The following is a 26,840-nucleotide window of genomic DNA, read 5'->3' as shown; positions in this document are numbered from 1 at the left end:
TTGAAATAGAACCCATCTTTTAGAAAACACCTAATCTTGATTTTAAAATTGCCAGCAATAGAGAATCCACCACAATCCTTGGTAACTTTCTCTGTTAAAAAGTCCAGTATGAACGCTAACAGTTTAAAAAAACAGAATGCAAATAAAACAAGTGTATTCTTTACATCTAATGAACCCAATCTCTTGGACTTGTCTCAGTATTTTTTAACACATCAGGTTGTTAATACTGCCTCTATCTTGTTAGGTTTTTAAACCAGGCCTCTCTGGATGACTTCTGCTGTCTTATGTACCTCGAACATTAAATGCAAGTTTAAAATTCAGGCTTCAGCCTTTCCCTTTTCTCTTGGTTTATGCCTCTACTCTGTGACTTAATAACCAACCTTAAAAGCATCTTATATTAAGGGTAAATTACACCACATCCTGGAGATTCACTTTAAGGCACCGACAGTACGTCAGCACACTCTGTGATACAGCAACACTGAGAACAGAGCAAGAAAACACAGCTGCATAGCGCAGTAGGAAAAGGAGTTCAGGTCATGCTCCTGAGGCCAGGACAGTCCTCTCTCCCCACTGCAAGGGAGACATGCCTGATTCAAGCTCCTCTCTTGCCTTCCAATGGATGGTAACGGGGACAGATTTCCCCCCCTTGTGGGCACTACCTGGGGCAGGTACCGGCCCCTCCCCCTTCGGGGACGCGCTCTGCAGGAGATGGGCAGCTTGCGCCTCCCGCTCCCACGTAGAGTCCTCCAGAGAACTACATTTCCCAGCATGCTCCTCCTCGCCGGTCGTTGGCCGCGGACGGACGCAGCCGGTGGAGGGGAAGCTGCTGCGGTGACGACGTGGAAAGATGGACGCGGCCTGATCCCGGCAGAGCCAAGGGGTGTGTGGGGTGTCCGAAGAGCGAGCCAGCCCGCCCGTCCGTCCGTCAGCCGCGCGGGAAGGGGAGCGACAGCAGCTGCCCCTCACCCCTTCCCGCAGGACCCAGGTGAGTCTCCGCCCCCTGCCCCCCATCCCACGGTGCGGGGCTGAGCATCTCTGGGGTGGTGCCTGGAGGGGAGGCTTGGGGTTGGCTGGGGCTCGAGCCGCGGGGCTGGCGGTTGGTTGTGTCTGGGCGGGGGTCGCTGCTGCCCGGGCGATGGCGGTTTGGGAGGGGCGNGGAGGGAGAATTGGTGTAGTCAGAATCTGCTCCCTGTAGCAATGTTCTCTGGTGTAGCTACTTCCTACAGATAGCAGTTTCTCACCCTGTATAGAGTGTGTGGAACAGCTCGCTGTAGGAGTTTGCTACCTGTTGCGGCGGGCGCGCGGGCGATGAGAGGTGGCAGGTGGAGGGAGAATTGGTGTAGTCAGAATCTGCTCCCTGTAGCAATGTTCTCTGGTGTAGCTACTTCCTACAGATAGCAGTTTCTCACCCTGTATAGAGTGTGTGGAACAGCTCGCTGTAGGAGTTTGCTACCTGTAGTAGGGAGGGGGAGTGGAGGTTGTTGCCATTCACAGTTTTTGATACATATGTTATATGTGCTGGCTTGTCCTAATTTGCTAAAACTTGACAGCGGTGTGGGATGGAAGGATAAAGTGTTCAGCTTCCAAACGAACCTGCCTGGATTCATTGTAGTGGGACGCGGGACACATGGATAATTTAAACTCTTAATTTTGTTAGGGTTCGCCTTCAATATACTTCTATGCTTGTGCGATCTTTGACCGTTATAGTTCATCAACTCAGCAGGCAGCAATGCACTTGTCTTGTTGCCTTGACTGAGAGAGGTTTCTGATCAAAGGGAGTGTAGATTCCAGCAAGCTCCTGGGGTAATGTTTCATTAGAGAAGAAAAGGTTGTTCAGAAGGAGATTTTGAAGTTGGTATGGTAAAGATGAGCCAGATGGGTTTGTCTCCATGCAGCTATGTTTTTTTCTCGGGGGGCTGGGTAGAAAGGGGAGAGAGAAGTATTTTGGTTTTCCTCTTTCCATTACTGAGTGCTATCTATGCTCACCTGAAATTTTTCCTGGCAGAAGCAGTTCCTGTCTATTTATTATAGGTCCAAATATGACTGCCATCACACAGAGGCGTTGGTGGTGGTAGTCATGAGAAGAGGGCCAAAAAGTCCTTTCCCTTTCCCAAACAGTCTCGTGCATGTGGAAGCCGTAATGTTACTGTTGCCTAAATACACTGATGGCAGACCAGTAGGGGCAGAAGGCACTGCCAGCTGTACTGAGCACCCCAGAGGAGCCATGCACTGTGTGGAATATATGCTGCTACATCTGTTCTATACTGGTGAGGGCAACCCTCACTCCACTGTACTCCTGGTGGTCCCACGGCTTCCCCTGGCTTCCAGCAGCACAAACATGCCTCCTACCACCACTGCTTGAAGATGTACCACCTTCTCCTCCTCCATCCCATTGCTCAAGCTTTAGAGCCATGACTGAGCTTGCAGTTGGTAAAGTGCTGATGATCTCTATAAAACATGACAGAGAATAATAACTGTTACTACTGAGGATCTCAAACTCAGACAAACCTAGTGGGGAGGCAAAGAGTTCTATTGAAAAACTGATGTGTTTTCGGTGAGGTGAATAGCTCTTTAGAGGTTCAGGCTTCTCCCATGAACACACAAATGAGCCAGTGAAGCAGCCTAGCAAAATAAACCTATCCTGCTATTTACATTAGGAGCATAATACTGCAGCTGACAGAATGTGATATAAACAAGTATCACACAGATCTCTCTCTGAGGCTACACCTTCACTACCCGCCGTATCGGCGGGTAGCAATCGATTGCTCAGGGATCGATATATCGCGTCTCATCTAGACGCGATATATTGATCTCCGAACACGCTTATATCGATTCCGGAATTCCGCCAACCTGAACGGAGTTGCGGAATCGACAGGGGGAGCCGCGGACATCGAACCCCCGCCGTGAGGACGGTGAGTAATTCGATCTTAGATACTTTGACTTCAGCTACGTTATTCACGTAGCTGAAGTTGCGTATCTAAGATCGATTTTCCCCCGTAGTGTAGACCAGCCCTCATTCATTCCCAGAGCTTTCAGCTCAGCTCTCACATGTCTGGTCCAGTCACACTTCCTACTTTCATCTGGCTTCTCTCACTCAGCACAAAATGAAATACACACAAGGTGACATTTGGAAAGATGAGAATTTTATTTGATGAACCTGCCAGGTAATAGCTGGTGCTGCTGGAAACAGAGCGGGGGAGTATACCAGAGAGGCCTTTGGAGAATTTACAAGGGGAATCCGGAAAGTTTCTAACTTGGGATTCTGCAGAAAAGTACAGGGAACTGAGAGCCAGGATTTTCACTGACTTGGTGTGTAACCTTGGGCAAGTCACATCACCTTGTGTGTCTCCGGTTTCTCCTCTCAACTTTCCCCTCCTCCGGTCCAGGGATAGCAAAGTGTGATTGAGGGGAGTACCTCTGGCCCAATTTGCTGTGAGTGGGACGAGGCACAGCATGAGAAAGTTCAGAGGTAGCAAACCTTTATGGATGATTGATGCCTTGTCACAATTTGTTGCCATTGTGAAATCTCCATTGTAAATGTGGACACAATGACAAAGAGGTATTTTTCAAAATATATAACCTTTATTATTATAACAGGATATATAAACAAGAACATTTTAGTTTTCATTTCAACAGTTTTTAAAAAACAAACATCTGGACATATTTAGAGATACAGTTATTAACTTTTTTCTTTACTGAAATGTACAGTAACATTATACTTCTCTACCTCTCATTTATATTTCAGCAGTGTTATTTGAAGAAAACAAATATACTCCTCTTAACAGAATCATTATACAATATACATTTTAGTTAAATAACTGAATTATGAACACTTGTTGCATCTGTCCTCTTTCATTAGTCAGGTTTTCTTCCTTGATTTCCTCTGGAAGGCAGGGCACATAAGCCCACCTCTTACAAGAGTCACACTGCACCTTTGATAAATAATAGATGAGAAAATGAAATCACAAAACTACCACTTGTACAGATAATTTCAACTCATTGGTAAAAGTTACAAAATAATATTCTTTCAACATAGAATCATCACTCAAGATACGACTATCAGCAGCAGTGGAAATACTTGCTACTGTGGAATTATTACAAGAATCATGATCCTTAGGCAGGTTGTTACGTTGGAACAATATGCAGCTGGTTACATCTTTGGCCATGAGCTTTGTTCTTGTACTGCACATAAAAATATTCTTAACCGTTTTGTGTTTCTTACCATTATCCCATCTTTATTTTATTTTTTTTGCAGGTCACATAATTGCAGTATAAGCAGTAGTTCTGCATACGCTCTGAAAAAAATCAATGAAATGTTGTCAAATGACGGTTACATTGTGACCAAAACTGTAAACAGAAATCTTGATTTATTCATTAGTATCAGTTATGCCAAAAAATTAACTGATTTGCAAATACTTTTCCTTTTTGGGGGGTCATACTTTAAATTTTATTTGGAGCCACAGTCTGAGTCTCCAAATTTTGGCTTACTGTTCGTGGCTATAAAGATACCCAAACAGATTTAACTGCTTTATCAATAGCAACTATTCACTCCCACCACATTTTTAACAGTACCTGTAGACATTATTTATGCAGATTCACCATTAGGGAACCAAACTATGACATTTGCCACTGTACGTGTATTAAGATAACTCCTTGTGATATGACTTTATTCCATTTTTTCAGTTATCTTCCCATATGCTATGGGCCCATTAAGTATATCTCACAAAATTATTACCTGACTCTTTCATTAAAAGAATTGCTATTTTTCTTCTAAATATAGTTAGAGCAGGGGTCTCCAATGCGGGTATCTAAATGCGCCTGTGTCCTGGCCAGCGGTCAAGCACCCGCTGAAATTTGGTGGCATTTCAGCGGTGACGCCGCTTGCCATCTTTCTAGCATCAGGTCACAAAATGCAATGTCATACAAACTGGTTTTTCTTACTTTGGCCTCCAGTCTGTCTGTAATCTTGTGGGTCATTACAAATTTTACTAGGAAAATAGAAGAAAAAATGCACATTACATGCATGGTAACACAATTTCTTTTTCCTCTGTTTGCCCATCATGATTGCAGCCATTATTACATGGAAGCTATTGACATGTTTCATAAATGGAAGTGTGTTAACAAATTCTTTAAAAACACATGTGTGGTAAGCAATACCTTTGAGAAACCATTCTTTGTCTTCCTCCTCCTCCATCGGCATGTCATCAATATCACTTGAATGACTACTTGCAACTTCTGCCACTACCCACTCCTCTTCTTCCGTGTCTGTGACCTCCACCTTTATCATGTGGCTGTCGTGAGGCTTGTGATGTGCATTGCCTCCCATTTCTCCTTCCTCTTCTGAGGCGACTGTTTTCACAGTGTCATCCACAGCAGTTTCCATGTCCACGTTTTCCAGTGATCTGTTTTCAGCAGCTAATGTTGAAGGCTCTATAAATAGTTTTAAGTGGGAGATACTGTACATAGATTCTAAGTTTCCCTGAGTTGGTTTCTAATTTAACTCTTTTTTACCCTCTACAGTGGTAATTTGGTATGGTCCACAGTAGGTAGGTTGCAGTTGCCCTCCCTTTCTTGTTTTCCTTCTCACATTCAGTAACATGACACTGTCCCCAACTTTGAATGTTATTTTCCCATGTTTACAAGTCTTAGTTTTGGCATACTGTATTTGTTGCTTTTCTTGTGCTTTAGAAATATTACTAGTAGCCAGTTCAATGTCAGCCTCACATCTAGATTTCATATTTATACTGTTATCTTTGTAATATTCCTCATCGAGTTCCTCGAAATCTGTTGGCTTTGTAAACAAATGGAGAAGTTGTGTTTGTAAAATGAACACTCACAGAATAACATATGCACCTGAAAGCTGATGGTTCTTAAAGACACTTACTCATAGTGTAACTGTGTGAGACTTGGTCTGGGAATGTTGCTTCAAAGCCATACAGTAGTCGAAAGTGACATTTTGGAGGTTATGTTTGCTTTTGATTGCAAAGAAAATAAAACGTCACCAAGCAATTCGTCCCAGTGACTCCCAGTGTCATCAACCAACTTCCGCAATGCTCTGTAACAAATGATGATGGATTATTTGTGGTGGAGGGGAAAGGACTGTCTTTACTGAGAGAAATTATATGGAATCCAAAAGGCATAAAGAGGCCTAGTGCATTGGTATGATTTTTTTTCTTGAAATATAAGACAAGTGGATGTGCAGTGTACTAAAATTTTGAAGGAAATTGTAGCTTCTGTCATGGTGCATTCTCCTTGCTATTAATACTGAAATTTTCCAAGCCCTAAAGTTACCTTTCGATGGATTTGTTTGTGTTTTCAGCCAATCCAGTGGTTTTTGGGTGGTATGGGCTGATGAAGCGACATTGTATTCCCAATTTTTTGCAAATTTCTAGGTTATACTGAAAGAAAAAAGTTATGCCATTAACTTTCCTTTGGACAGGTTTGGTGGCTAAAAAGAGACCAAAGAATAAAATGTTATAGCAGCTCCGATGAGGTGACCAGCAGTAATCCTTGCCAAAGTTGAATGGGAGTTGTTAGAAACTTGTCAGTAAAAATGCCCATACAGAAAACTCACAAGGGCAATGAAGCCCGTGTTCACTGTCAGCTGCCTGTGATCTGAAAGCCTGGTTGAAGACATAGTCAAAAACAACCTCAGAAATAAGTATTTACCTCATTAACGAATTCTGACCCACGGTCTGTCAGTATACGCTGTGACCATCCAAATTGTGAAATAATTTTTTACATTTTCTTTGACATCTCAGATGCTGACTTATTTCGAAAGGGAAATGCTTCAACCCATCTTGTAAGATAGTCTGTGGCTGTCCGTATATACATTAGTATCCCTTCTTTGTTGCCAATAATGGCCCTATTAAATCCATTCCCACCAAAGGGCCGAATGACCTGTATGTAAGGGAACTGGTTGGAGTCATATTTTGGATTTCTCTTATTTCATATTCTCAATAAGCCCATAAGTAGCAAGCATACTGATCACTATGGTGTGGGTTCCACAACTACACTATCAGAATCTAATTTCCATTTGTAAAAACAGAACAAAAAGAAATAAACAGAAGGAAGTCAACCAAAAAGTAATACAGGAATACTTCTAAGAAAAATAATACAACAATAAACGTGCAGAAATATGGCAGTGCACGGAGCAACACAGCTCATTGCTGCACTCTGTTGTGCCACTCTCGTGCATTGCATTCAGTGGGAATTAAAGGCCTCATTGTGTAGCAGTGGTAAAAATGGATAATGATAAGCAATTATGTTTGACTCTATAAGATTTCTTAACAATTTTTAAGGGAAGAGAATGAGACTTGATATCATGTATATGGAGTCCACACTAAGAACATTCCTAATACTTTGACATAAGAAGGAAGGTAAAAGGAAATTCTGAAGAAATTTATTTCACTTTTACGCTTTTCAAGGTGGTATCCAGATTTAATTCCTTTCCCACTTTCTGGCAACACAGACATCACGAAACCTAGTTTAGATGGAATAATTGGATCACATTAAAATTCTTGTATGAAAATATTATTGTAAGGGAAGGGAGTGTGCATTTTGCAGCAAATGTATAATTACTGTTTTTTTGCAATGTAAATGTAAAATTTGTATTTAAAATACAAAGTAAATATTCCAGGATTTAGTTTTATTCCGGTACAGAGCCAATCGGCGATGTCTTTCGTCATCTCAGGCCAATAGTATCTTGTGCTCATGACCATTGTTGTTTGGACTATTTCTTGATGTCCACCCCGTGGACTCTCATGATACTGTTCAAAGAGTTGTAGGACTTGTGCACACAAGTCCTATCTTTCTGCCTTTGGCAGAATGAAAAAGTGTCCCCTTTGATAATCAGAGAAGATGGAGATGTGATGATATCAGCTGTGGTGCTTAAGCAATTATCAGATATTTTCAAAGTCATAGATTCATTATAAGGCATATGCATATACAAGATATCTGAATACTGAATGGGTCATTCTGCCTTTGGTAAGGGGTGGGTGGGTGACATTTCAATATATGACAATGAGTAGATGTTAAATAAAAATTTTAAATGAGAAGTCATTGCTCAGTGAACATTTATGGACTGTTGTTTGCAGGATACACTGGATAACATACTTAAGAAATTTAGGCTTTTTGGTAATATTTATATTTCATACTCTTTTGTCATATAACTGAGAAATACCTTGTTACAGTGCCTACATATGTAAGTGCGACAGAGTGCTAGGTAAGAAACCCTGAGTCGGCACTCTGTTCCCAGCACCTCCAATCAGGCATATGAGGCAGACCTGTGCCTAGTTCGTGGGTGGGGCAGGGCAGAAAGGCTAAGTAAGCCATTAGCCAGAGCCCACAAATAGGCACAGGAAGGAAGTGAAAAGGGAGGAAAGCAGGCAGTGAGAAGGAGAGAGAGATTGTTCTCCCTTTGCCTGTAAAGGTGCTAGGTATGCTGTGAAGGTGGTAGGACTAGGGTTACCAACTTTCTACTCTCACAGAACCAAACACCCTTGCCTTGCCCCTCCTCTGAGGCTCCACCCCTGCTGGGCCCCTTCTCCAAGGCCTCGCCCCTGCTCACTACATCACCCTCCCTCTGTTGCTTGCTCTCACCCACCCTCACTCGCTCAAATTTTCATTGGGGTGCAGGAGGGGGTACAGGCTCTGGGCTAAGGGTGTGAGTTCTGGGGTGAGACCAGAAATGAGGGGCTCAAGATGAAGGAGGGGGCTCTGGGCTGGGGCAGGGGATGGGATGTGTGTGGGGGTGCAGACTCTGGGGTGGAGCTGAAGATGAGGAGTTTAGAATGCAGGAGGGTGCTCCAGGCTGGGGTTGAGGGGTTCGGAGGGTGGGAGTAGGATCAGGGCTGGGGTAAGGGGTTGGGGTGCAGGAGGGAGTGAGGGGTGCAGGCTCGGGGCGGTGCATACCTCAGGCGGCTTCCAGAAGCAGCAGCATGTCCTGCATGCTGTCCCATCCACAGGCGCCTCCCTTGCAGCTCCCATTGGCCACGGTTGCTTGGGAGCTTCAGAGCCGGTGACTGCGGCAGGGGCAGAGGGGTGCACAGAGCCACCTGGCTGCCTGGGAGCTGGAAGGGAGGGACATGTCACTGCTTCTGGGAGGCATGCGGAGCCACAGAAGGCAGGGAGCCTGCCTTAGCCATGCTGTGCTGCTGACCGGACTCTTACCGGCCCGGTCAGTGTTGCTGACCAGAACCGCCAGGGTCAGTTTTTGACTGGCTGTTGTGGTAGAAAACTGGATAGCTGGCAGCTGTAGGTGGGACTCAATTATAAATAAGCTGCACAGGGTGTTGAACCAGAACAAGGATCGATGCATGGTTTGTATACCGAGACAGAAGCGGGACAAAGGAGGCCCTGTTGCAGTAGGCAAAGGAGATTTTCTCAGAAATGTGAAGAAAATTAATCCTGGTCCCAGTGAAGGTAAATTTAACACTTCAAGTAATCCCAGTGTTGGGAGATCAGGACCATCATGTATATGCTGAAGATTCTATTGTGTTCTTTGTATTTATTACATGAGGAAAAGAATTGCTTACCTTCCAAAGAAAAAGCAATTTGGCAGCAAATTGACACAGGTTAAGTCTTCCTGCTTTATTCATTCCTTCTGGATATGTGCTACTCCTTTTATATGCCAATACCTGTGCAATTTTTCCTCAAAAGATTTCACTGAGTATTGATCACGGAAGAGAACATTACACACTGTTAACATTCACAACATTGCAAACATCAAAAATCCATGCATATAATAATCAGTTTATTTTGTAGATATAACATGAAAATTGCAGACACATAAATAGGGAAAGCCGAACTCAACAAACTCCACAATGCAGCGTCAGTCATAGGTTTTCTGAAGAATCTGAAATACTTAAACCTGTGTAACACACATTTATGTATCATGGTAACAGGCATGAAAAACCTTTAAAAAGCAAAAACGTGCATTTGTACAACATGTCATAATCATATGACAATCCTTAATTAAGGGGTTCAAGGTCACAGCCTTATGTGCATGATGTCTATTACTCAAGAAATCATAAGTCACATTTGATTTGTATGACCAGATGTTAGTCAGCATCCTCACAGTACCTATTAGACAGCACTTGATACCAAACACATTTTTGGAGTAGAGAGGACCAAGCCCACATTCCTTATCTTTTCAGGACTGTTTAAAACACTTTGCAAGTGGAATTTCATGGCTATTGCATGAAAACCCCTTAATGAAAGTCTGAGCATTTAAAAAGAAATCTTTATTAGTCCCTTTCTACTACATAGTAGGTCATGCAGTCTATTAGTAAAGAAACATTGAATGCACACAAAATATTGAGAGTAGTGAAAAGCATTATAATTATTATGTGAAATACATATGAATTCCTTTTGAAAGCAAGCTCATAGGCAGAAAATCTACCATTGTGCTTTATACAGACTTCCATTTTTGTCACTGTTACCTTTTTGCTCCATATGTGTATCACCACAAAAATTACACTCATTGCTCTCTCATTTAATTTTTGAGACATTTTCTTGAGCTTTGTCCTCACAGTTAAAACTTAACTTGTCTTGTGGTGTTCTCATTAGGTTTTTAGCAGTGAGGAAAAGGCCTATGTCTGCATATGTAGACACAAGATATACTGTACACACCTGGATTATTCTTCAGTGGTTGATAATATCAGATCCTTCTTGTTCTCAGTATGCTGATCTGAGCTGACGTGTCTGTCTTCCCAGAGTGAGGCCCCCTCATGTCATTGTCCCCCTTTTATATCTTCCCCCCTTCTTTTGCTGTGACCTGAGACAAACAGTTCCCATTGTGTAGAGCTATCTCTGAGAGGTTTCTGTTGCAAACAGTTCCTGGGATAAGCCCTATGCTTGTGTGCATTTCCTCAGTAAGCCACTCATATTGTCTGGCCTCATCCAACATAGCACATTTGAAATGCAGAGACATGATCAATATTCCCAGCTTCAGATACGAAAATGATACATGCATACAAATTGGATAAACACATTCAGTAGGTCATAACTTTATCAATGATCTTGCTTAAAGTATATCTTAGCTATGTCCTATCTATATCACAAGCATATTTTCATAAAGAACATGGAGTATAATCAGCAAAGAATCCTGTGGCACTTTATAGACTAACAGATGTTTTGGAGCATGAGCTTTCGTGGGTGAATACCCACTTCATCAGATGCATGTAGTGGAAATTTCCAGGGGCAGGTATATATATGCAAGCAGCTAAGATAACAGTTAGTTCAATAGGAGGGATGAGCCCTGTTCTAGCATTTCAGGTGTGAAAAACAAGGGAGGAGAAACTGTTTGTACGTTGCAAGCCATTCACAGTCTGTTTAATCCTAGCTATTGTCAAAATTTCAGATGAACTAAGCTCAGCAGTTAGAGCAAAAGAAGTTTTCAGCTCATCATATGATGAGGTGAAAGGGGCTGCTTGTTCGATGGCTAATGAGCATGGGATATTCGGTGCTGCTAAACATAGATAACTGTTGCACAGTAAATGAAAGCCCTGGCCATATTTGATTAAGAGACAGAAACTGAACTGTGGACAAGACAATCATGAACCACTTCCAGGGTGGATTAAAAATCAGGATTTTAAAGAAATAATTAAAAAAAATTAGATTTTTTTAATTAAATCATTTTGTGTAAAATGCTTTTTGAGAAAAAAAACCATCTAAAGATATCTGAGCTATAATTGTATCTTAGTTAAAATATCTCCATAATGGAGTAGGGATTATAAATTCTAATTCTATAGTATGATACAATATATCACATAACGTTTTTAAGAAAAAGTTTGTAAAATGAGTTCCAATAGTTTAGGATGCAGGACCCAATCTTATGGAGTTCCAGGGGCTTCTGCTATAGACTATTAGCGTAATCTTCTATCACCAGAGACCAGTTTTAAGACTAGAAATACGTCAGAATGCTTAGTTTGCAATCCGAGAACTGTGATTTGCCTCTGCCAGAGGTAACATGCTTGTGTAACAGTCAAAAATGTTTTAAATGAAATAAAGTAAAAGACAGTGAGTAAATTAACGCGACCGTAACGGGCGCGATTTTCCTTTCAATTTTGGTACACGATCACTCGCTTTACCTGCTCTCCTCTAAAATGTCAAATTTCAAAAGTCAAGAGATAGAAGATTTGTTAGATGAAATAGAGTCTCAAGAGAAGAAGTCTGAAATAATGTGAGAGGAGACAGCCAGTAGAAACAAAAGTGAAACTGTTTGAGCAGCATGTTCCAGAAGTCTTGAGGTCTTTCTGAGTGTAGCCTTCATTGATTTGAGACCTACTGTACCATTCTCTCACTAGAAGGGAAAACCTATAAAGGCAGCAGGCCATAAGAGAGACCCAGTTTGGGCCTTATCTATCTCTGAGTTGTGAAGAATACGTATTAAGGTTCTAACAACCAACAAGAATGCCCTTTTATGTAGAAATCCATCATTAAATCGAATCTTCCTGAGTAGTTGTTTAAATCATGATTTAAATCAGTTTGATATCGTGGTTTAAATCAATTTGATTTAAATCAAATCCACTCTGACAGTTGCACAGACTCTTAACTACACTGCTTTCAGCATTTCACCACCTCTCCTGCTACTGCTGGATAAGTGCATGAAGTTGGTTTGTAATGATTGTCTCTCGCACAAGTTAGCAGCATCTACTAAGGGAAGAGAGTTTTCATTGAGATGCCTTCATCCTTCTTACTTGTTAATGGTGCCAAAAAGTCTCCCTCTCCCCTCGGTCAAAAAAAACAAAACCAAACTAAGCCTACATGCAAGAGTGGAGCACTGCAGAAGTTCAGTGTGTCAGACAACTCCGCAGACAGCATTGATCAGGGGAACCATGACATTCACAGCTTTGCATCAAGGACATGTGGAATGGGAGAGGGGTTCCTTTAGCTCTGATGAGCTGCCATAGACCTTGGGTTGTGACTTCTAGTTATTTGTGTGACAAATTCTTTTCCCAGTTTGCCGCACGTGGGAGTGAGCAGAAAGCAAATAGTGTAGTCTATCTAGTTTGAGATAAGCTGAAGCTCTGAATTGTACAGCCTTACAGCTGACAGTCAGTGTTCTTGTTAAAGCTTTACAGGGCCAAGATCCCTTTCTGTTGTAAACTTCTCCCCACTTTATTTGTCTTTTTAATGCCTATGAAGCTCAGCAAACTGTTGTGTAGTGCACAGGTCACTTGACAGTTCATTTCACTCTTAAGGGAGCCGGGCTGTAAAATTGTTCAGCATAAATGATACTGGTATTCCTTGCCTCGAAGTGAGTTAAAAATGAGAAAAAGTCATTGCAGAGAAGAAATGGAAACTTGTGGATAATGAAACAAGTCACACCCTGTCCAAAGTGGGCTAGATGCTTTACTGATCATGCAAAGCGATGTGGTCCCTGCTTGTGAAGAATTTTAGAGTCTAACTCCAAAATATGATGAGTTGGGCTGTGTAGAAAGGGGTGTTGGGGTGTGTACAAAGGGGCTGGGTTAAGAAAGCACAGAAGTTACAGCAATACAGTCATGCAGTCAGTCCTTGAGGCATTTATTCATCTTGGTTCATTTAGACTTTTTTTTTAATTAATAATAATAATAATAATAATAATTGTCTGTCTTCTTGTGAGAATAGTAGGAATAGTGAATCTTGAGAGTTTTTACTTGATGGATCACAATGAGGGGCATTCCATATTTGGGGGTGTATGTGAATAAAGCATTGTTATGGTGAGAAGCAGACAAATGGAGTGTAGAAGCTGGCCTTGGTGGTGGAGTAGAAGATTCAAGGATGCGTAAGGTGTGATGAGACTTGGTTGGCTGTCTAGGCAGGGACAATTATACAGAAGCTTGTAGGCAAAGGCAAGAAGTTAAAACTTTATGCAATAGACTCGGGAGAGCCAGTAAACTATATACTGAGGCCCCGATTCTGTGAGCACTTACACATGTAACTATGCACCTGAATAGTTTAAATGAAGACGGTCAATTTTACTATTCTGTGAAACCTACTCTGCTAGCTGTTTGGGATAAGGGGCCATGTTTGTGTAGTACCTAACACATTGGATCCTGATCAAGGCATCTAGGTGCTATTGCAATACGAATAATCACAAGAAATTCTGAGTGAGATAATATGGTCATACTGGATGAGTATGATAATGTGAAAGAAAATACGAATGTCTGAACTGAGACCTCTAAATGCTCTTCTGGGCCTTCTGCTGCCTGGGGAATTCTTTGTATTGTAACCTGCCACTAACTTGATGGCAAGGCTTGCATTAGGATTATATGATCATAAAATAGAATGCACTAGTGAATATAGAATGGTTATTCATTAACTGCATAGTGTTTCCAGATGAAATGTGCTCCATAAAGTATAATTCTCAGAGTACCAATATGCTTACTTAGTGAATCAATACTTTGACGTCTTAATATAACTACTTGATTAATGCTGAATACACAGTATTATAGAGACTTCTTTTATTTTCTCCTTTTTTGTAGTGCTCTAATCTACCTTGCTTAAAGGAAAAGAGCATCCATTTGGCTCATTCTAGCAGTCTTCAAGTTCCAAAAGTAAGAAGCACTTCTTATTATGTATAAACTGAAATTTTGATTAACTTCTGCATTTTAACTAAAGCTAGCACTTATTAATTTACTATGCCCTGGTCTACACTACAAGTTTATGTAGAATTTAGCAATGTTGGATTGATTTAACCCTGCACCCGTCCACATGACAAAGCCATTTTTGTCGACTTAAAGGGCTCTTAAAATCGATTTCTGTACTCCTCCCCGATGAGGGGATTAGTGCTGAAATTGACAACGCTGGGTCAAGTTTGGGGTAGTGTGGACGCAATTCGATGGTATTGGCCTCTAGGAGCTATCCCAGAGTGCTCCATCGTCCTCTGGACAGCACTTTGAACTAGCACTAGCCAGGTACACAGGAAAAGCCCTGGGAACTTTTGAATTTAATTTCCTGTTTGGCCAGCGTGGTGAACTCAGCAGCATAGGTGACCATGCCGTCCCCCCAGAATGCTTCTACAATCCCCCTATCATCTCTGTCTCTGAGGTTATCACAGATTAAAAGGCGAAAAAAAAATGCCCTCACGATGACATGTTTTCCCAGCTCATGCAGTCCTCCTGCACTGATAGGGCACAACGTAATGCATGGAGGCATTCAGTGGCAGAGGCCAGGAAAGAATTGCTGTGTTTGCTTAATGGCAAAAGTATCATGCCTCACTGGCGATCCTGCCTGAGCCAGGTCGCTGTGTCACATGCGCTACGCGCTGTGTCAGCGTTGAGCAGGAGCAGGAGCATTTTGTGAGTATCATAGAATCAAAAGGTTGGAAGGGACCTCATGAGGTCATCTAGTCCAACCCCCTGCTAAAGGCAGGACCACTTTCCCTAAATAATCCCAGCCAGGGTAGCCGGACCTTATAGCTCTAAATGAAGGAGAGATCTAGGACCCACCTTCCCTAGTAGACCCATTCCAAACCTCACCCAGCCTCTCTATGTCAGAAAGTTTTCTAATACGCAGACCTCGACTTCGCGCCGCCTGCCAACTTCAAAACCATTGCCCTTGTTCTGTCCTCGGCGTCACCACTGAGAACACGCAGCTCCCTCCGCCCTGACGCACCCCTTCAAGGTAGTTGAAGTGGCTATCCAAACCCCATTAGTCTCTCTTCTGAAGCAAATAAGCCTAGTGTCCGTCAGTCTCTGTCTTCAAAGTCATGTGCTCTAGTCCTCTAGATCATTTTGTTGCCCTCCGCTGGACTCTCCAGCAAGCCAACCTTCGCGTTTTGTAGTGTGGCGCCCAGAAAACTGGACACAAGATGTCGCAGAGGCAGCCTCACCATGCGGAAGTAGAGGGAAGTAATCTACATCCCTCGATCTGCGGGCAAACACTCCTACTAATACAGCCCAGTATGCTATTAGCCTTTTTGGCTACACAGAGCACACTGTAAGCTCAATGTCGAACTTCCATCTACCTGGTACCCCAAGACGCTTTTCTCTTCAGCACTGCTACTACGCCAGACAGTCCCCAAGCCTGTAGCCATGCAATGGGTTTCTGTGCCTAAGTGCAGGACTTTGCACGTGTCCCTGGTTGACTTCATGAGGTTCTGTGGCCCACTCTCCAATTGTCTAAGTCCCAACCTGAATCCATCCCTGCCCCCCCAGCGTGTCCACCACTCCCCCAACTGGTTCATCCTGCAAATATTACTTAATTTGCAAGCTATCCCATCATGCAGAGCATTAATGAAGACATTGAATAGAACGGGCCCGAAGACAGACCCCTGGGCACACCATTGGTTACTGGTTGCCGAGAGCGAGAGCCATGATACCTAACCTGCACTGAGCCGTTGATCAACCACCAGTTTCTATCCACTTCAACAACAATCACCTCCACCATCCTCGGAGACGAACGTCAAAAGCCTTACTAAAGTCAAGGTATGGCAACATTCACAAGCTATGGTGCCCATCCACAAGTCCAGTCCTCCGCGGCAATCAGGTTGGTCAGCATGATTACCCTGGTGAATCCATGCAGACTGATTCTTGACACCTTGTTTCCTCTAAGGGTGTCAGGATGGCTCCATCAGCACTGCTCCCATGATTTTCCAAAGTGAGTGAGGTGAGACTGATTGGTCGTAGTTCCGCTGGATCCTCCTATTTTTCCTTTCTTAAAGATAGGTACTATATTTGCTTCTTCCAGTCCTCTGGACCTCTCCTGTTTCGCCATGAATTTCAAAGATAAGGTCAACGGCTCTCAAATCACATCATCTAACTCTCCCTCAAGCAACCCACTCGGGGATGCATTTCGGCCGTCCCATGAGACTTGTGCGACATCGAACGTCTGTGAGAGTAGGGGGTCCCTAACCTGACCCTGTATCACAAGTGGGCTGCTCTCGCTCCTCCTCCTGTGTTCCCCATGTAAGTAGTCTGGGAAGTTGATCCTGCCCAAAACTGAAGTGAAGAAGGAATGAGTAACCTTCAGCCTTTTCCCATACTCCAACCGACTAGATACCTGCCTCATTGAGTAAGGCGACCTACGACCGATGCCCTAAGCCTCGTGCTGTTGACTACATACTATATAAACCCCTTCCTATTAATCCTTGCACATCCACCGTGCTAGTTCACTCCAAATAGGCCCTTTGTGCCTTTCTGATTCTATCCCTGCAGGCACTGAGCAATCATCTTATATGCTCCCCAGTCATCTGTCCCAAGCTCCATTTTTGTAAGCCTTCCTTCTTTTGCTTCAGCTCACCACTGAGTTCCCTGCTAAGCCATGGCTGGGCACTTTCTACGCTTTGCTGTTCTTTCTGCACATCGGTATGGTATTTCTGTGCTCTTAGCAGGTTTTTTCTTAAAAAACTTGCCAGCTCTTCTGGACACCCATCCCCTTCAGTTCAGCTTCCCAGGGAAATCCTGCCCATCTCATTTCTCTAAGGGGATGCTGAATCTGCTTTCTGAAATCCAGGGTTGCGTTCTGGCTCTTCCTTCCTTCCTTTTGACCAGGTGTCTGAACTCTACCATGTCATGATCACTGCTGCCCAGGATTGCCGTTCACACCTTACTTCCCTGATCAACCTTCTCTGTTTGTGAGCAGGAGGTCAAGAGGCGCAAGGCCCCTCATTGGTTCCCCCAGCATTGTACCAGGAAGTTTCCTTCAGCGCGATCTCCAAAAATTTTTCCTGGATTGCCTGTGCCACTGCTGTATTTCTCTCCCAGGCAGATATCAGGAGAATTTGAAATCCCCATGAGACCAGTGGCCGGGTGATCTTACAGACTTCTGCTAGTTGTCTGTAAAAAGCCTCATCCACCTCATTTCTTTCTGGTCTGGTGGTCTGTAGCAGACACCCACCATAAACATCCCCCTTGGACATTCCTCCATAAATTTAACCCAAAGACTTTCAACTGGCTCATTTCCACGTTTCGTTAGTGGAGCTCTGAGCATATCATACAGCTCTTTACATTACAGCGCTAGCTCCTCCCCCTCTTCGCCCCTGCTATCCTTCCTGAAACAGCTTATACCCATCCATGGCAGTGCTCCAGGTATGCGAGCTATCCCACCATGTCTTCTGTTATGCAATAACATCGTAATTCCCTGTCTGTGCCAGTACTACTAATTTCTTCCTTCTTGTTTCCCAGGCGCTCCTCGCATTTGGTACAGGCACTTTAAAATTCAGCCAACTGCCCTACTTTCTTCTGCTGCTTATTTTCCCCTGTTGCATCCTCCTCCTTGAATTGTCTCCTGGTGTTCTCTTTTCCTAAACACCTGTGGGCCTTTGGTCACCTTTCCCCCATCGACCTAGTTAAAGCCCTCCTCACTAGTTAGGCCAGTTGACGTCCAAAAATGCTCTTCCCCTTCCTTTGACAGGTGGAGTCCATCTCTGCCTAGCAGTCCCTCCTTCCTGGAACAGTCGTCTCCGTGTCCGAGGAAGCCAAAGCCCCTGCCTGACGAACACCATATCTTCGCAACCAGGGCATCCTCTAGGATGCATCTGTCTCTGCTAGGCCCTGACCCTTGACCGGAAGAATCGAGGAGGAACACCACCTGAGCACCGAACCCCTTCACCTGTGCTCCAGACCCTGCCAGTATCACTTTTGATCTGCTGAGAATCACCTCGATCTCGTCAGTTATCATTGGTTCCCCACATGGATGAGTAGCATGGGGTAGTAGTCAGTGGGGCGGACCAATTCTCGACAATCCCTCCGTAATGTCTCGGGATAGCCCCCGGCAGGCAGCATACCCCCCGAGAGGCCTTGTCAGGGCAACAGATGGGTGCTTCCGTCCCCCTCAGCATCGAGTCTCCAATCACCACAACCCTACGTTTCCTCCTGGGTGTGGTGGATGGGATCCTCTCAGCCTCATGGGTGCATGGCTTCGGGAGGGAGGCCATAGATATAGACATTGTATTAGGTAGCTTCTGTAGCTAGAGAAAACATTCCTGTGCATTCGGCAAAGTCTGTGGCAAAAAAAGAGAAGCCCCATAGTCTAGTGATTATCACGTTCAACTAACATGTGAAACATCCTCGGTTCGAAACCGGGCAGAAACATGTCACTGTTCCTTTTTCTGACTCCCCTCCTGCATTTTTAATCTTAGAACAGACCGCGCTGTGAAATTTTACTTTGAATTATATCAATTATGAGTTAAATAATAGGGGTAGGTGTGACCGCACAGTGCTGCTGGCTGGGAGAGCAGCCTGAGGCAGAAGCCTCCAGCTTGCATGATATTTGAGGCAGGATTGAATCTCCATGAGACGAAACTTAAAGAGGAGAATGACCTGGAGTCACTCCCATTCGGTGCTCTAAGAGGAGGATAGCCATGTCTGTCCAGGCACCCCTGATTGACCTCACCGAGGTCTGCCAGCTGAGTGGGTCCAGTGGGCAGGACCCTGGAAAAAAGGCATGAAACAATTGTGTGCCATTGCTTTCACGGAAAGAGGGAGGGAGGGGGGACCTGACAACATGTACTCAAAACCACCCGCAACAAAGTTTTTGCCCCATCAGGCATTGGTAGCTTAACCCAGTATTCCACTGGGCAGCGGAGACTGTGGGCACTGTGGGATAGCTACCCCCAGTGCACTGCTCTGTAAGTTGATGCTAGCTGTGGTAGTGAGGATGCACTCCGCCTACTTAATGCGCTTAGTGTGGACATACACAATAGACTGTATAAAATCGAATTCTAAAAAATCAACTTCTATAAATTCGACCTAATTTTGTAGTGTAGACATACCCTATGTTTGGCAGCCACTTCAAATGTGGAAAAGTTAGTCTCTTATTAATAACAGTGTTGCCCAGAGGCTCCAATCAGGGATGTGGTGGTACTGTTCTAGGTGATGTACAAACACACAATACAATCTCTGCCCTTGCCCTTCTTCCATCACTTCAATTGTAAGAGATACAGTCAAAAATATACAATTTATATGCAATCTTTACATACATACCTGAACTTTTCCACCTAATGTATAATAATCAGCTGTTCCTGTTTGTCCCCCTCAGTCTTGCCCTCATTAGTTGACTGAAATCTTGTAGGTCTCTGAGTAGAAGTGCAAGCCTAGTGTAAGAGTGCTGATCCAGTATTGCATTAGATTGGATGTTAGTTTATAATCCGTATATGTTTAATATGCTAATACAATTGCATCAAAACACGTGGTTTGAAGGCTATTTCCAGCCTTCATGTTGGAATGATAGACTCAAATTCAGATTGGTATTGGTGTGACCACTATGGTACACAGTGTCCATGTCTGGTGTCTACAATTCAAGAATAATCTTAATAGATTGGAGAGAGTTAAAAGAAGAGGCACGCGAATGACTGAAGGATTAGAAAACATGCCTTATAGTGATAGACCCAAGGAGCACAATCTATTTAGCTTAACAAAGGGAAGGTTGAGAGATGATTTAATCACTTAAGAACCTACATGGGGAACAGAAATTTGATAGTAGGCCGACTCTTCAATGTATCAGCCAAAAGTATACAGACGCTCCCTGACTTACGCAAGCTTTCCGTTCTGGAACTCCTTGGTAACTCAAATTTTGCATAAGTTGGAAACGTATACCCAACCATTACACGCCAAAAAAATCCCCAAACCAACAATTCCTATATCCAGCTTACGGAACTTTTTACATAAGTGCATATTTGCGTAAGTCGGGTTTGTGTAATCTGTAACAAGATCCAATGGCTAGAAGCTAAAGCTAGACAAATTCACGCTGGAAATAAGGTGCAAATCTTTAACCATTGGGACAACTTATCAACGGGTTGTGGTGGATTCTCCATCACTGGCAATTTTAAAATCAAGACTGGATGGTTTTTGAAAAGAGATGCTCTAGTTTTAAACAGGAATTAATTCAGGGAAGTCATGTGGCCTGTGTTATTCAAGAAGGCAAATTAAATGACCACAGTGGTCCCTTCTGCCTTTAGAATCTATTTATTTGTGATTGTTACAATGTTTTCATTAATACCCTTACCCTCTTGTAGACTTCATAGTTGTGAATGTACATTTAGTTCATATTTTTAAAGTTTTATTGATGCACTGCTGTCTGCCTGAGTCTGCAGACAATCTGAAACAATCTCTCTGAGGAGGGAAACTGTTTACATGAGCTAGATTGATTAGGGTATCAAAGGGACCACATCAACTTGGAAATCACAATTCTATGCAAACATTAGTACTTATGACAAGTAATCTCTAAAATTACGCGAAGAAAAGTATTGTAGAGAAAATGTTTGTTTTTGTTTTCTCCATTTATTTTCAGTTTCCTTGCTTTGTACCTAGTCAGTTTCATTGGTTTGTTGATGGCCAGCTGGATTGCTCTAAGGCTGTGGTCCCCAAACTGTGGGGCGCCCCCCCCCCAGGGGCATACATATGAGTACATATCCTACCCCTAGGGGTGTGTGGAGGAATGTTCGGGAGGGCATAGATCAGGGCCCGAGCAACCTCCATGGTGGGCAAGGGAGCACCAAGCCCCAGCCGCAGCTCTGTTTGGCCCGCAGCTCAGCTCTGCTGTCATATCCTCTCTGTCCCCCGGCCAGCTCCACTTCTATCCCCAGCTCTTCCCTCATCCCCAGTTCCACTCCCACCTCTGCCTTGAACCTAAGCTCCTCTGCTGAGGAAGCTTTGGCTGTGCAGTAATGGAGTGAGGGCACAGACAGATTCCGTTACTGATAAGGGGAGGCACAACAGGAAAAGTTTGGGCACCACTGCTCTAAGACATTGCTGCTGTGGCAAAGCTTCCATGCATCCTCTGCCTCTGCTCTGCAAGAGGGTGTTTACCAGTAATAACAGCAAAGCTTAAGAGGGAAGAGGAAGATGGGGGAGAAAGAATGGGCCTGGGCATGTTTGGTGATGGCAGTGGCTGCGGGCCTGAGCAAAAGACCCAAGTAAATTTAGTGAAGGAGCAGAAAACCCTTTCCTTTTTTTTTCAGAGGAGGAAATGAAGACATGCTATTTGAGGGATGCTCTACTAGAAAATTTTGCTGCTTGATGCCAGTACACAGACTGTTGAAGCAGGGCACATACAAAACTGTGGAAAGAACTTGCATGTATTGCTCCAGTATGTTTATAATTTATGGGAAGAAAAATTATTTACCTTTGCATTTCTATGGATGTCAAATATTCAAAGTTTCAATAAGTAATACTAAAAAAATATTGTGGAAGGGATTTTAAACCTCATGCTAAAGGCTTAAGCCAATCTTTAACTATTAGAGATCAGGATGGGACCTGGTCTGCCTACTGTTGGGCTTTTACACCTTCCTCTGAGGCATCTGGTTCTGGCCACTTTTGGAGACAGTATACTGGACTAGCTGGGACCTTGAGTCTGGTCCAGTATGACACTTCTTGTGTAGGTTAAGTTAGCTGGTTGGAGGCTAGCATTGAACAAACAAAACCAGAAGCTAAAAGCATAAAGCAACAGATTTGTGTTTGTATTTCTTTCTCCTGACACTGGTAATAATGATTGCTGTATTAATTTAAATGTCTTGTTAATTATATTGGTTTTGCTTTTATATTTTTTCTTGAAAAAATAATAAAATGAAACAATTGTAATTTTATGAAGAAACTGACAATCCCTTTTTACTTCTGCAAGGAATCGTGCATCTATTTTATGTATTTGGGGAATCCTTATATAATATATTCCTTCAGTTATTTGTGTGTGGTGGGCAGCATCTCTCATTGAGTTTGTCCTGCTGCAGTATGTGCCATGCCAGTATCTTTGCAAATGAAAGAAATTGATGTTTCTGTTTTTATCTTTTATTTTGTATCGATTTCAAAACTAGTATTACTCTAGCAGTGAAAGTCTCTTAGTAAGAGGTATTGCCATGGTGATAGTTTAGAGAAGTTCATGGGCAAGTGACACACAAACACAATAAAAATCCCATTACCGTTAAGTGAAATCATTCAAGATGCTGATCATCTCCTAATATCGCTTATGCATATAAACCCTTACCTTGTTGCCACCCAACCAGCATGCAGGATTCCACAATAGCACCTCTTAACCCAGAGGATGACAAACCAGTTTGCAAACTTAAACAGTTATACATTCTGTACAGGAATCATTTTACCACCCCTGAAGTGCACCCACTTCTGAAATGAAACATAGCAGCGTTTAACAGTGCACTGGTTTAGGGCAGGACATGAATAGCATTTCCATTTGAAACTTCATGGGGAGTGTAGGTAGGCAAAATATAATTATCAGAGTTAACCTGCAGTGCCTTAACTGAATTCTGACACACATACTCTTATTAAAGATCCATGAGCTTTTTAATGAGGTTAAGACCTTGTTTTTTATCTCATATGAAAGATGGCACCTCCAGTAAAACAGAGCACCATGAACGTATGCTGGGCATTGGTTCAATGTGGAGTCAGAGGAAAGAGTGCCCTTACTGATTGCCAGTGTCTCTTTCTGCATCACCTATCCAGAGGTGTTCCTTGAAAGTCTCTTCTCCAAGTATGGACCCTGCCTTATTTAGCTCAGTTTGTGGAATTGTAAGAAATTTCAACGCTATGTCTATCGGGGTGGGGTATTTTGTTACATGCTAATTCAGCTCTTAGAATGGTCTGGATTGCTGACTGACTGAGTTTAGTTTTATTGAGTCTTCATGTTTCCTTTTTAATCCAAATATCATCTTCTAAGCTTCAGTTGCACTTGGCTAGTTTCTTACTCCTCCAGTAGATTAATTAGTTAATGTTTGTAAAAATGGGAAAGCATAATTGGCAGTCTGGAAGAATGAAGTCCTCCCTTTATACACAGAACAGGTACAGCCCAGCCAATGACCGTGTGATTATTTCCCCATATAACCTACAGTGTGCTGCTACCTAGTTCTTCAGGTATCACCTCTGAAAATGAGTTAATTCTTTATGAACATTTGGTCTTAGACCTTTCCACTAACAACTGGATTAGGGCTAAGCAACTCATTTCACATAGGTCAGCGACTAGTTATGAGACACTAATGACACTAGGGGGCATGTCATCTGGTCTAGATTTAAATTATTCATCTAGAAGTGATGATGCTATCTGTGACCTTGATGTGATATTGAACATAGAGAAAGGGAAAATCATCAGTGATTCACAGGAACTTAGGCCAGGTCTACACTGCGACTTTAAATCGGTTTAATGGCCGATATACCGATTTAACGCTGTACCCGTTCACACGACATCGTCATTAATATCGAGTTAAACGGCTCCTTAAATCGATTTCAGAACTCCTCCCCGACGAGAGGAGTAGCGCTAAATTCGATATTAACAGTTCGGTTACGTGTTAGTGTGGACGGAAATCGCGTTAATTGGCGCTCCGGTGCGATATCCCAGTGCAGCCACTGAACTGCTCTGACGCAATCTGACTCGGATGCAGCGCGCATGGGTAAACAGGAAAGCCTCGCGAACTTATTGGTTGAATTACATTTCCTTGGGCTTTTGGTCCGCAGCGGGCGCTCTGTGACTCAGCACGGTGCTGTCGATGGAGTTCTCAAANGAAAGTGAGATCTTGGAAGAGTGTTGCCATTTTCATAATGTAATAAAAATACTGTAATGATAAATAATAATTAATAAGAGTGTGTAATAAGCATGTCATAAAAACAAATTTTATATTTCCAAGATAGCTGCTTTTATAATCAGGTAAAGGAGAAAATCCTTGGAAATATTAATTTTAGGAGAGGGGTCGGGAGACTTGACATTTTAGTGAAAGAGATTCACAGGTTGTTAAAGTTTGGGAACCACTGATCTAATGATTCCTTCTGGCCCCAAATCAAACTGATTGTTGACAAATGCATGGTAATTCACATTTGAAAGAATAATTTGAACTCTAAAGTAAATTTAACCACCCAAGGAAAATTTCTGTGGACTGTTCAGTGAAAACCTTTTTCTCTCTGAACAGTGACAATCAAAAAAGAAAATATACTAAAGGAAATGTGAGGACAATGAGAGAAAACAACACTAAAAATATTAAAATGCAATGACATAAATCATTAAAAGGGCTTTAGACTCTTGTGATCAAAATGATCCGAAACATAGAAAGATTTCTGTAGGGAGACAGACTGAAAACACTGGTCCTCTTTTGGTAAGAGAAGAGACAAATAAGAAGGGAGATGATAGAAGTATAGAAAAATAATGACTGGTGTAGAGATAATAAATTTGGTGTTCCTATTTATGGGCCCATAAGAAGAGAACAAATGGAGACATTTGATTGAATTGAGAGGCAACACATTTAAGAAAGTAAAAATACATTATTTTTGTATAACACCTAATTAACCTGTGTAATTCACTGCCAGAGACCATGAGTTAATAGCATTACAATATATTAGATATTTACGATGAGAACATCAACTATTACATTCAATAGATTCAAGATATAGGAACAATAACTCATGCTTCAAATTATGCACAAATCACGAACTGGCAGAAGTTAGGAAGAAAATTCTCTTCTGGCCAGGTTATTCCATCTTTGTTCACTATGGAATCGCTTGCACCTTCATCTTAAGCACCTGGTACAGAGACTAGATATTGGACTAGAAGGATCAGAGCTGGTATGGCAATTCCCAGGTTCCAAACAAGCATGTTTTTAAAAAGGTCTGCCTATGGTATCCTTTCATGTATTTATATTGATCAAGCCATTCAACAAAAAATCAATTAAAATTTTTCACCACTGCACCTTTGCTAGATTAGCAAAATCCATTCTGTTGCTGCATCTGACTAAATACTAGAAAACATGATTTTTAACATTTAGCATTTATACAGTGCGCTACATTCTCAAACATTAACTTATGAATGCCCCAAACAGAGCCCACAGCAAGGTAAACTCTCCCTGACTTTAGTGAGAGTGTGACTGCTGAACTCTTGGCTAACTCCTGGGTCAGTTCCCCCAGTGTATCACCAGGCTTGAGCTAAAGGGCCAAGTCTTTGTACCTAGAGATTGTAACAAGTCATCTCCTCTGCAGATTGGCCCAGAGTGGAACCAGTAAAATACACTCACCAATGGATGACAAGAGCAACACTGGGCCCATAGGGTGCTACTCACAAGCCATCCAGTAAAAAAACCCAAATCTTTAGCTACTGTAGGTCACTTTCTTCGGTCTCCACATGCTGCAGTGAAACACTCTCATTCATGATCAAGTAGCTTCTTTTACATTCCCTTTTCTCCATTTGTAATTCATGTGTAGAACTGCAAAATGTTCTGCTTAAAGTATGTTCTGAAGTCCTTTCCCAGGCAAGAATACCTGTCTGATTAGGCCCTTGTTCAGCAAACATGGGCTTAAGTGCTTTGCTGAACTGGGGTAAACACCAGTTAAGGACATAACCAAACAAACATTAAAAAGTACTAACAATGATTGGCCAAAAAAAATCAATTGAAACTTTTTCAATGGATAATTGGTTTTGCATTAAAACTGCCCACTTTCAGTTAAAATTGTCAATATTTTGTTTAAAAAATTAAAGGAAAAAAGGCCCCCAAACTGAAATATTTTGATTGGGATATGCTGCTATGGTACCTAATGGGAGCTGTAGTCAGATTGCTTATGTCCCCATCTTCCTCTGTGGGCTGGGATCTTTAGCTGAACTATATACCTCCTATAATGCACCATGGCCAGGAACTCCCATGGTGCACCTCCTCCTCCAAGAAAGGAGACTGGGGGACATCATGGCAGATACAGTCTGATCAGGAGTCCAGTCTAAAAAGGAAAATGAGACCATAAGGCACTGCAGAACCAAAATTTTTCAAAGGCTTGTAACTTGACCAAATATGATTGGCTTTTTCATGGGGATAGCAAATGATGCATCCCTGGAACAAAGGTCACCCCCTACCCCGCCAAATTTTAATTTCCTTGCTCCAAAGCATAGAGGCACAAGTGTTTCTTAAAAGTGTGATACAGCATGGCCAGAGGGCA

The 26,840-nt window shown here is 42.6% G+C and overlaps 1 protein-coding gene across 4 annotated transcripts in view; it reads left to right on the top strand.

Moving 5' to 3' along the window:
- Positions 1–788: 788 nt before the first annotated feature.
- DYM (dymeclin) overlaps positions 789–26,840 on the top strand; it is a 351,012-nt gene continuing 324,960 nt past the window's right edge. For 2 of the 4 annotated variants that reach the window (XM_075066862.1, XM_075066861.1), the window contains exon 1: positions 800–985. The gene's annotated coding sequence lies outside the window, so the exon portion shown is untranslated. Of the gene's footprint in view, positions 986–14,471; positions 14,544–26,840 lie in introns of all 4 variants that reach the window. The other 2 variants (XM_075066859.1, XM_075066858.1) reach the window with 2 other exon arrangements.

The sequence above is a fragment of the Chelonoidis abingdonii genome, chromosome 6 (genome assembly GCF_003597395.2).
Source record: "Chelonoidis abingdonii isolate Lonesome George chromosome 6, CheloAbing_2.0, whole genome shotgun sequence".
Lineage (NCBI taxonomy): Eukaryota > Metazoa > Chordata > Testudines > Testudinidae > Chelonoidis > Chelonoidis abingdonii.
This window is presented reverse-complemented; position numbering and strand designations above follow the sequence as displayed.